The sequence below is a fragment of the Lygodium microphyllum genome, chromosome 23 (assembly GCF_053477565.2).
Source record: "Lygodium microphyllum isolate KBCC chromosome 23, Lygodium_microphyllum_v1.1.10, whole genome shotgun sequence".
NCBI classification, from domain to species: domain Eukaryota; kingdom Viridiplantae; phylum Streptophyta; class Polypodiopsida; order Schizaeales; family Lygodiaceae; genus Lygodium; species Lygodium microphyllum.
Window position 1 is genome coordinate 19275821 of NC_141157.1, and position 10463 is coordinate 19286283.

Here is a 10463-nt window from a genome sequence, read left to right on the forward strand (position 1 = left end):
ATTTGTCATAATAGGTGAGCTTCCAACTTTCTCTTTACCATTTCTTGACATCTATGATATACTTGTGGAGTAACCTTTGACCTTAATCTACCACTCCAAGGTTTATCAATAGAACCATGACTAGGAGACTCCTGTGGTCCACTCAATATCTATGACTACTGACCTATTTTTTGCATAGCCACACTCTCATGCTCATCAACCCCAAGTGCATTCAGCACATTACTATACCAGCTACTCATTTCATTGAAAATAATATCCTAGCTAACTCTCAGCTCACATGTAACTGGTTATGATATCTATATCCCTTTTGCTGAAGAGAATATCCCACAAATACACATTTTTTTCATTGGGATCTAATTTACTACCCAACTCATCAAGAATATGGACATAAGCAATACATGCAAATACTTTCAGATGGGACAGATTTGTTTTATATCTATAAACTTCTCTTTGGGTGTCATTTTTGAGATCTTCTACAGATAAAACCAAATCTATCCTGTTCATAATGTATATAGTAGATAGAGACTTATGCAAACATGCTAGCATCCATTTCAGGTAGACTTGCATCGAGAGTACACAATCTACTAGCATTTTTCCCTTTTGCAATCAACCTGCAATTATTTTTGAGATCTTCTACATAACAACCATCAGATGTGAATTGAATATGCAATCCTTGTTCTACCATCTAGCCAACAAAAAACTAAGTTTTTTGTAATATTTGGTACATACACCACATCATCCAAGTACTTATTTTTACCAAAGAAACATGTCTAAGATGAGTAATGGGGTTAGTTGTATCATCCCAGGTCTCCACATAACTTAGAGACTCTGGATTGTGCATATTTGTAAACCACTTTCCATGAGAAGTCATGTGGTTAGAGGTACCTGAGTCTAGTACCATACATCATTCTTTGATGAACCATCAACATTCATAATATTCATAAAGTGTTGCATAACAAACAACTGCTTACTTCTATCATCTTTGTTTCTGCTCTATTGGATGCATAATTTCCTTGCTACCTTTTTCCATTTCTCATTTTAGCCTTCTTTTTGAAGAAATTTTAAGAAATGTGACATTTTTGACCACAATGTGAGTGCTCTTGCTATACCACCAAAATTTTGTTGCCTATTAGAATATGCAACTTACCCTCTTTAACTCCCCCTTTCTCACAATTGTCCTCCTCTATTTTGCTATGCATCATAACCTTGACCACGACCACCACGTTGACCTCTACCTTTGCTAGTAGAGTAAAATACCTATTCAGACTTGTTCTTGCTTTGAGAAGAAGAGAAATCCAAGACAAGGTTCTCCTCCTCAAGTATCAACATAGTAATCAAGTTTGCAAAATCAAGGATATCATCCCTCATTTTCATAGATGACTCAAAGCTCGTGTATTCATCTCCAAGTCCATCTAAGCATTCATGCACAACATCACCATCATGAACTACCACACTGATAGGTCCAAGAGCTTCCACAATACTTATTGTCCCAACAACATAGATCAAGTTTTTTCTGAATAACAAGTCAATGGGTGACCTCAAACACAACAAATGATGCTCAAATTTGCTTGATAAGCATCAATAGAATTAATCAAGTAAATACTTGCTGTCCAAACATTATACATCAAGCTTTTCCTAAATAATAGGTCAATGGTTGACCTAAAACACAACAAATGATGTTCAAATTTGAAGCCTTTAATGCTAGGAATTGGTTATTAAAGGTTTCCTTTTTGGGTTATCCATATTCCCATTAATATATTAGAATAAGGACATATGTATAACTAAACCTACAAGTCATCAGCTATAACTTACCTAGTTGCTATAAAGTTGTGGTGTTGTGTATCAGTCCATGTGCATTTGAGAAAGGTCTACATGGGGTGGGAAACTACATTATCTTAAAAGTTGTGAGAGGAATCCATTTGCAATAGTTGATAGTGTGGGTGAAAGTGAACTATAACATTCATTGCTTTTCTTCAAATCACACTTACTTTGGAAAGGAAAGCAAACAACTTGATTGAACATAAGTACTCATTGAAAAACTTGTGTTTCACAAGTCAAATTTCTCATGAAAAGTATGAAAGCTTGGTTGAGCACAAGGCACAACTAGGGGTTCAAGCTATTGATTGAAGTTGAACATGACCTTTGTGAGACCGAAATAAATAAATCTAAGTCAACCCATGAGGATTAAGGGAACCCAATGCATAAGGACCAAGCATATAGTGCAAAGGCAAGACAAAAAAAAGAAACTTTCAAAAGATAAAAACAAATCCACATAATAGATGAAATTGACCTAGTCTTTTGAACCACATTGCGAGAACCATAGTCAAATAGCCCTTGCTAAGTGCCATCCCAATTGTCCCTTGAGGATGTGACTAGGACTATTCCTCTACCAAAATAGCATCAGCTAGTTTGGCACCTTCCGAGCAGCCAATGAATCTCAATGACATTGGAGCCTTTGGAAATATTCACTTCAATCTGTGCTATGGTTCCTTGGCAGTAGGAGAAGGGACAAAAATGCAAAGTGCTACCCACACATCACTAACATGGATTTAACACTGGTTATAAGAACAACCATGTGCTTCTGCTCATGAAGCATCCACTCTTGCAGAATCTTGGTCCAATTGATGTGAGAATGATCATCGACAAGGAAGAACATGGAGGCCACCTTGTTGGACACATTGAAGGTCTTCACCTACAAGTACATGGTCTCCAAAAAGAACTTCGATACATTTGTGCTTAGCCTTTTTCTCCTCTGACATACTACTAATATGGTATTCACCCAAAATTTGGGCCCAAACAACACCTCCATCTAAGGAATTGAAAGAAAAGTTGGTGGCTCACGATCACCACCCAAAGGCAATAGCAAGCACTCCTCAATGCACTACACCATAAGCTCATAATACAATCGACCTAGTTGTACCATTATATCTTGATTCAACTATGCAACGATGGCCTTAGTCATAGGGTGAATTAGTGTAGTGCATGGTAGGGAATGAGGTCTTTAGAAGCATGGACTTAACCCAAGGATGAAAATTTCTAGGCACTTAGGAAGGACATGCAAAAGTTTATCAAACACAAGCTAGTTAGCCACTAGGATTGCATAGAAGAGCAGATAGAAAAAGCAAGCAACACAACAAGTAAGAAGACAGTGAGAGAGAGCAAGCTGAACACAACAGTTTGCAAATGAACCCAAGGTCAAAAGAAAACTTTGTTTGTATGTTGTTGTTCCAATGAACAAAGCTTGAAAATATTGCACCAACGTATGTTTGCCACATCACCCACTTTTTCCATGATGAGCCATAGGTGTTGTCTACATTGCAAAGCATCGTATCACCACAAGAAATATTTCCCACCCAAAATAATGAGTAAGAGCCCTTTAAGACCTACCATGTAAGCCATACCATCTATAACTAGATGGATAGATCCATGTAGACATGAATATCCACTATCATTGAGAGTCTAGAGTTAAGTTATTTATCTCTGGATTGAAGGGTGGAAGAAGCTAATAGGACATATCCGTCAAAAGGAACATGTACACTAGCCCAACCACATGATAATATTGCAACCAAAACCCATTAATGGTACGGGGAAGGAGATTACCCTAAATACCTAGGAGATAGAAAGAATTTGATCTAATACCACAAAAAACCTAAAACATGCCACTCCATCCAAATTTCAACTTTCCTACAAGCTTCCCCATTCCGGTATTAAACACCAAAACTACTAGGTCTCATTCAAATAAGAGCCTCTTGGATAAGGAACCAGTTTGATGTTTCTATTGTAGTTGGGGACACCTACCTGCATGCTGGGTACCAAAAATTCTAGTGGAGTGACAGATTTTAGCTCAAAGGTCAATTTCTATGGAGAAAGACTAGTAGCCACTTTATAAGAAGTACGATAGGCCCATAATGCGACCAAGAGTTTGTTGTCCCAATCTTTTTAATGATTTTCCACCAGGTCTATAAGAATTTTACACAAGGTTTTGTTAGTGAAATCAGCCAATCCCTATGCCTGAGCATAGTAGTGGGAAGATTTCTTATGAATCACTAGAAAGAAGGCCGTTGATCACCGTATTAATGAAGTGACCTCCCTGATCACTCACTAGCTCAATTAGAGAGCCATACTGAGCAAGTATGTTTTTAAAAAGACAAGACGGTTTTGATTTGACAAATTTATCTTTTAACACCCATGCCTCCACCTACTTTAAAAAGACAACATGGTACTTATTCTTGGTGTGGGTTGCTGCTCCTTGATCAGGGCCAATGAAATCAAGGCTTCACTTTTTGAAATTATTCCAAAGGAAGAATCGGGTGGAGCATTAGCCTATCCCAAGGTAGAGGTTTCCCTAGTTGCATGACAAGAATCACATTTGTAGACGCCCTATATCTCCATGCATAATAGCCACCATAATTGGATCTTATGGATTGTTACTTCTACCAAGAAATGACATCAGAGACACCTTGATGAGCCTTATCCATGACAACTTCCTACTCCATTGACATCACTAGCCTCACATTGCCAAGTCATTGCTATGCTAATGTAAAATGACCAATAAAAAATCCCATTAGTCACCAAGAAAATAGATAATTATAGAGCAAGCCATGACCCATGTAGCTCCATAAAGCAATTTGAGTAGGTATGTGAGGCACACAACCTCACTATTGATGATAAGAAGGCCTAGGCCTTTGGCCTTTGTTTGAGTGACAAGGCTAGAATATATGGTCCACAAGACTAGATGAGAATGAAAAAGGGCCTATTCATCATGTGGTTCATTGAAGCTAGATATGGAAACAGCCTCATCATATGGCTCATGAACCTATAGCAACAAGAGGAAAAACATATACAAGAATATGTCTCCAAAGTGTGAAGCTTGTATAATGAATCTCACTTGTTGAGATGCCACATCCCAAGGATGTCTTAAAAGTGTTTGTTAAGAGAATTCAAGACAAATGCATCTATGAGGCCATGGTGAGTAATTCAACACTAGAAATGTCTAACTTGGATACTATTTTAGACGAGGCCATGCGCATGGATTATTAGCATGGAGAAAGAATTTGAGACAAGAAGGTAAAAACTAGAAGTGATGCTGCATCATCAAGAAGTAGCATAGAATTGAGCATAGCACAGGACCTCTTCATTGCGTTCAAGTAACACTAGAATAAACTAGGAAGGTTAACCAATGCCTTGAAGCAACCATGGTCTAATCAGCCAAACATTCAATGCATATATTGGAAACTAATGACCAGCTCCCATCTTAGTGTTTTTGACCTCCACAAATTTGCAAATTGTGGACATATTGAATAAGACACAACTTATTACCAAACATCTACTTACCCTATGGAAAAATATTTAATAATAATAATCCATACCCACAATAGAACACTTTGCTAGACCCCATTGAGAAAAAGCAGGTAGCAAAATGAGCAAAGATAAACCCATATAAGGATTAACTTGATCCCCAACTCCGATAATCACTCACCCTTCAAGGGTGCTCCTGCCCACTACATTGAGGAGACGATTGAGGAAGAGGAATATTCATACCAATACATGGCTTAGGATAAGGAGGGTAACACAGTTCTTATATTGTCTCCCCATAAAAATCATGGTTTCAGGGTGAGGAAGAGGAAGAGGACCAACTCAATGTAAAGATTCAATCAAGTGTTGGAATTATAGGCAACTAGGGCATGTATCCTCAAGATGTCCCAAAAAATTTAAGCTTTCCAAGGATCATCAATTGGACCAATGATGACCTGAATGGGGGATATCCCATATGTACCCTAACTATCCTAGGAGGAAGACCAACACAAGTAAGGCCATTGTCCCTTTGTACCTCTCATGCTCTTTAAGATAGAGGTGATTCATGATGACATGACATGATACCCATGCCTACCAATAACATCGCAAGGGCTCAAAGAAAGAATACTGGTGTTAGTACTCTAGGGTTGTTCATTGCACAAAGATGGAAGGAATCACTTGATCTCACACAACACAATGTGATGTTTAGTGCCATTACAAAGGAAGAGTTTGCACAATGGCTTCAATTTATGACCACATGTTCATTGATATTTAAAACAAGAATTTTTGATTGATTTTTGTTGTTTCTAAATGATTGATTTTTGATGGATTTAGAGTGATGTATGGTTGTTAATGGAAGTGTTTGAGAAATTTTTGGATAATATCGATTATGTTTTGGAAGTTCATGATGATTCTCAGTGGAGATATGAAGCTCTGTGATGTTCTGATAGGTTCTGATTGGTTATGTATACCTTCTGTATAGCTTTTGTTTTGTTCTGATTGTCTTCTGTATGAAGCATGGATTGACGATTGATGAAGATTGAGATCTTTTGGAAGCTTATTGAATATCTTTTGATAGTTTGGAATGGTTTTAGTATGAGTTATGAGGTTCTGATGACCTTCTGTAGACCTTTTGGAAGCTTATTGAATAGTTTTTGATAGTTTTTAAATGGTTTTAGTATGACTTGCCATCAACAAGCATTAAAAGAGGCTGAAAATGAAGGAAATGAGATTACCAAGAAGAGAAAAATTCAATGGATTCTTGCAAAGTTCCTTCTTCCATTGAAGAGTTAGAAATTCTCATTATCAAATCTACTTTCCAGAAGAAGTTCATCCCATAATGGCGGAAACATATCACCATCATGATGCATGCTCTATGTGGTGGACTATTTCCTCTTCCTCTTGAAGCAGCAGAAACTTGCATCTTGGTGGCAAAATAATTGGGAACAAAGTGAAGAGCAGAAACAGAGAGAATGACCACCCATGGAAGATTTGGCATTCATTGAGAACTTTCCACACATCATCAAGTGGGAAATTGTGAAGAAGCTTCAGGAGTCGTGGTCTGTGGAGGTTCACGAAAACAAGAAGGAAAAGAGTTGGAATTTGTTCGTGGATGCTGAATAGCAAGATACGTGGGATGCTTGGTGCACTGACAATCTTCTGTTTGTCCAATTAGCAACCCACTGGAAGTTGGTAGACATAGTGTTTTTCACAATATACATTGTTGAAACCCTCAGAAGATGGCATTATTATAATGGCACAACAACGATAAGAAGAATGAGTTTTGATACTTTCAAAATGGAATATCTTCCCCTTTGTAGTGGTTTGAAAGCTGAATTCAAAGATGTTGAAAAAAAGGAAGTAGAGGAGATGTTGGCCAGAGAATCCTCCAGAGACTGAAGCCCCCTCTGATACTATCCTCTTGAGTATAGACTAATTGGTTGGAGCCAACCCCCTGATGAATGATGCAATAAAGAGGCAAGCGTTAGAATGAGTCCAGAGGTACGTGAGAAGAGAGAAGGCAAAAATCAAAGCTGAGAACAAGCTTGCAAGCAGAAGCCTCCTTTGACGCCCTAAAAGCACTCTTTACAGAAGTCCCCATAGCAACTCAAGGTCCCCTTCCTAGTCAAATTCGTCCTGGAAATATTGATGACAGGCCAGCAAATGTAGTCCCATTGCCAGTTTTTAAGGGAGAGTACAATGAAGACCCTGATCTTCATGTAGCAGAATTTATGGTAGCATGTGTGGCTAACAATGCCAGAACCCCTGAGCATTGGTTAGAAATATTCCCCACCACTTTTAAGGGCGTGGTGTTTCAGTGGTATGAGAGACAAGCAGGAAGAACTTTTGGCACATGGGACGACCTGAAGTTGGCCTTCCTCACTAAATTCAGGCATGAAGATTTTGAAGAGCGGATGTGAGAGGAGTTCATGAACCTAAGTAAGTCCTCTGGAGAAAGAGCAGAAGCTTATGTTTCGCGAATGAAATCCATCGTGAAGAGATGGACTAACCATCATTTGGATGAAGGCATCCAAAAAGGAGTGTTTCTCAGGGACCTACAACTAGAAGTTTGCAAGTTCGTGGAATTGAGAAGACCAGTCAATCTACAAGATGCAGTAGAAGGTGCAAGATTGTATGATGAAGTTGAAGCAAGGCTGTCAATGACTCTAGGAAGTGTCAAGAATCGTGTGGTTGGGGGACTTGCTCAAAATGCTACGCCGAACACATACAGAATGTACAAGGAGAAGCTCACTCAAGAGACAAGAAGAGAGCTGGAGGCCAAAACGTTTTCTTGCTGGTTTCTTCTTCTTCCACACACTTTACCATGTACATAAAGTATAGATAAGATACAACATAAAGGAAAGTGGCCTACTAAGTCAAACAATGCATAACCGACTACACTAGTCAATTGCCGCTATAACTATGCCAGCTATAAATGGGTGTAACAACCTGAATATAATAAGTAATGAGTCAGTGGCCATGTGAGAGTCATAGTGAAAACCGACGTGCTAAGTGGAGACATGTGGACCCATCTAACCAGGCGGTCCATCATCAATGTCCGCATGTGTTGAGCTTGTCATCTCAACACTCCCCCTCAAGCTCAACTGCATCTCTGCAACTCCAAGTAAGCTTCGAAACCTTTGAAGCTTCTCTGTACCCAATGCCTTCGTGAAGATGTCAGCTATCTGATCTTATGTGCTGACATACACCAAGTCAATCTCACCTACTAGTACCTTCTCTCTCACAAAGTGGTAGTGTACCTCAATATGTTTTGTCCTGGCATGGAACATAGGGTTCCTAGCCAACTTTATACTACTCATGTTGTCACAATAAATGACAATTGGACCTTCCACCTGCATATCTAAATCAGCCAATAACTTTTGTAGCCATACTACCTCACATGCTGTAATAGCAGCACCTCTATACTCAGCCTCTGTACTCGACAAAGCAACTGTAGATTACTTTTTGCTACTCCAAGCAACTGTTGCACTACCAAGAGAGAACATGTATCAGCTGGTAGATCTTCTATCGGACATACTACCAGCCCAATCTGCATCTGTGTATCCAAACACCTGTACATCTGTACTTGCCTCATAGAAAAGTCCATAATGTAATGTGGACTTCACATATCTCAATATGCATCTGACTACATCCAAATGTGGCTTTCTAGATACTTGCATAAACTGACTCACAAGACCAACAACGTAGCTCAAGTCTGGCCTTGTAATGGTCATATAGATCAAAATCCCCACTATCCTCTTGAACATAGTAGGGTCTTCTATCTCATCCCCAACATCAACACTCAACTTTACATTCTGCTCCAACGAGACTGAAAGTGGTTTTCATGCTGTCATACCATACTTGGACAACATATCCAAGCCATACTGTCTTTGGGACAACCATATACCATCATCACATCTGATCACCTCAATGCCAAGGAAGTACCTTAGCTCACCTAAATCCTTCATCTCAAACTTCTTCTTCAACAAGTCCTTAACTTCAGCAATCCCAATATCACTATCACCTGTAATAATCAAGTCATCCACATAGATGACTATGATGACCAAACTTGCATCTCCCTTTCTCACATAAAGTGAGTGATCAGCATCAGAAACATAAAAGCCAATATTGACAAGACACTCTCTGATCTTGTCAGACCATGCTCTAGGTGCTTGCTTGAGCCCATAGAGTGCCTTCTTCAACCTGCACACATATGTGGGATGCTCTAAATCTTCATAACTTGCTGGCTGATCCATATACACTTCTTCCTGAAAATCACCATGCAAGAAGGCATTCTTCACATCCATTTGCTACAACCTCCAACCTTTGGCTGCTGCCAAAGCAATCACACATCTGGCAGCTGCCATCCTAGCAATTGGACTGAAGGTTTCATCATAATCTATGCCATATGTCTGGGCATAGCCTTTTGCAACCAGCCTGGCCTTATACCTACTAATAGAACCATTTGCATTGTGCTTAATCTTATAAACCCACTTACATCCAATAGCTTTCTTTCCCTTCGGCAATGATACTAGATCCCAAGTCTTATTGGCCTCTAATGCAGCTATCTTCTCATCCATTGCTGCATCCCAATGAGTATGACCAATAGCATCCTCAAAAAAAGTGGGTTCAACATCCTCAACTAGTTTCACCATATAAGCATAATGGTGAGTTGCATAACCTTCAAAACCAAAACTTTTAATGGGGTATCTGACCCTGCTAGATCTGTGTACCACCGGATCACTCAATGGAGCCTTTACATTACTATGAGCTCTCTGTACACTTGGTGTCCTGACAGAAGGAATACCAAGCTCATCATCCAAGCTCTCTGAGCCACTAGAGTCTCCATCAAGAACTGCATCAATGCCATTTGACACTTTATTCTTTGCTTTGTCTTTACCTGTAGCGCTACTAGATGCACCTGAAGATGTAGAGGTACTCCTTAGTCTCCCAGACCAAGGACTACTAGATGATGTCTCTGGTCTATTAAGAGTCCGTGATTCTTGGTTTTCAGCTTGAACATGAGTGTCATGATCATCATCATCTAATGCATCACCACTAGATGCATACCAACTGCTCATTTCATCAAAGATGACATCCCTGCTCACTCTGAACTTACATGTGGCAGGGTTATAACAGCGATACCCTTTTTGCTCTAAAGAGTATCC